The sequence below is a fragment of the Crocodylus porosus genome, unplaced genomic scaffold (genome assembly GCF_001723895.1).
Source record: "Crocodylus porosus isolate Cpor-Errol unplaced genomic scaffold, CroPor_comp1, whole genome shotgun sequence".
Taxonomy (NCBI): domain Eukaryota; kingdom Metazoa; phylum Chordata; order Crocodylia; family Crocodylidae; genus Crocodylus; species Crocodylus porosus.
This window is the reverse complement of record NW_017728918.1, coordinates 22,872,967-22,875,177: the sequence shown is the minus strand read 5'-3', so window position 1 is coordinate 22,875,177 and position 2,211 is coordinate 22,872,967.

The following is a 2,211-nucleotide window of genomic DNA, read 5'->3' as shown; positions in this document are numbered from 1 at the left end:
TCATTAGTGACTTGGATGAGGGAGTAGAAAGCATCCTGTCCAAGTTTGCAGATGACACCAAACTATAGGGGGAGGTAAACAAACTAGAGGGCAGGAAACAAACCCAGGTGAATTTGGGCAGGCTGGAGAAGTGGGAGGAACAGAATCGGATGCAGTTTAACAAAGGTTAGTGCCACGTATTGCACTTAGGGAGGAAGAATCATCCAAACTCCTACAGCCTGGGAGGCACCATTCTAAGTGGCACAACTGTGTAAAGGAATCTTGGAGTCATGGTTGACTCCAAGATTAACATGAGTCGTTAATGTGATGGAGTAATAAGTAAAGCTAACCGCAGTTTTTCTTGCGTAAGTAGGTGCATCACAAACAGGTCTATGTGGGTGATACTTCTCCTCTATGTGGCATTGGTTGCACTATAGCTGGAATACTGCATCCAGTTTTGGGTGCTGCACTTCAAGAGGGATGTAGATAACCTGGAAAGCGTTCAGAGGAGAGCCATCTGTCTGGTTAAAGACGTACAGGAGAAACCATACAAGGACCAATTGAGGGATCTGAATCGCTTCAGCTCCAGAAGAGAAGGCTGAGAGGTGATCTTGTGGCTATCTGCAAACTCATCAGGGGGGTACAGCAGGAGATAGAGTATATAGTGTTTACCAGGTCACCCATTGGGGTATCTAGAAACAATGGCCAAAAACTAAAGGGGATCAAATTTAGATTGGACATCAGGAAAAAAATCTTCACTGTGAGGGTTGCCAAAATGTGAGATGCACTTCCAAGGGAGGTGGTGCTATCCCCTTCCTTGGAGGTATTTAAGAGGAGATTGGACAAATACCTGGCTGGGGTCATCTGAACCCAGCATTCTTTCCTGCCCAGGGCAGGGCGTCAGACTCAATGATCTAATAAGTCCCTTCTGACCCTAAACTCTATGAAATCTATGAAACTGTAAATTCAAATCTATTGTTGGAACATATAAGACTACTTGAGTTAATAGTAGCATATGATATTTGTAACAGGTGATACATTAGATATAACTTATTATCTCTGGTTTTATTACAGTGTGTAGATATATAATATATTATTTTGTAACTGTAATGTAACTATTTAAAAACATTAAAGAAAAATTTGAATTTTGCCACTGTTATACATTCCAGCCTTACTTTCATGTATTAAACATCTGTACCTCTTTTGACTTCACCTTATACCAAAGGGTCTGTTGGGTTTTTTTCCTGGGTTTGAATCAACTTGAAAAGAATGGAGTTATTTATCACTTATTCCCATATGAATATCAATTTATAGATATGGCATGGGTAGTACCCTAACAAGACTGCAATGCCCTTAACAAGGCTGAGTATCTGTTCGTATATTTTACATTGCCTGCGAGTTACCAATGAGCTTTTATAGCATGACCATTATCAGATGTGTCTAGCAGCAGCTACATAAAACTTCGATGGTTGTCATGCTTCACACTGAAGGCAACATATTGTTTTTTGTGTCTGGATTTGCATCTGTTTCCAATGGATTTTAGTATACTGGGCTTATATATAACATATATATATAACACATACACATATACATAATTAGCTGTATATGCAGCAGTCTCTCAGCTACATTTTTGCTAAATGAATATAAACACATGTACATATACACAGGCAGTTCATTCATACATAGCAGTTCAAGGATTTGACTATGCAAACAGATTGCCAAGGAAAAACAAAATTGCATCCCTTACCAGAGAAAACTTTATAGGGTCTGCCCAACCATATACAAATAGGAAAATTCAATATATGCTACCATAATCCTAATACTTCATTCTTTTCAAAGGTAAAGTACATAATGATAAAATGGCATAATTAAATCTATGAGCTATATTTTCTCCTGAATAGAAATAATTGGCACAGTTTTCAAATTAATGGATGATAGGTCTCATATTTATAATGATATTTCAGTCCTCTAATGGTTTTCTGGACGTTGGATATGGGAAGCCTTTTTGTAGTCTCTCTTCCTTTCTCATAAATCCTCCATCCTTGGTTTTAATTTTTCTACATGGGGGTTGTTACATATTTGATTAATTCAGTGGAGACCCTAATTACTTGTAACCTTCTTGTAGCATTGTTGAAAATTTTTACCTGTTGTAGATTTCATAGATTTCATAGACATCAGGGCTGGAAGGGACCTCGGGAGATCATCGAGTCCAGCCCCCTGCCCAAAGGGCAG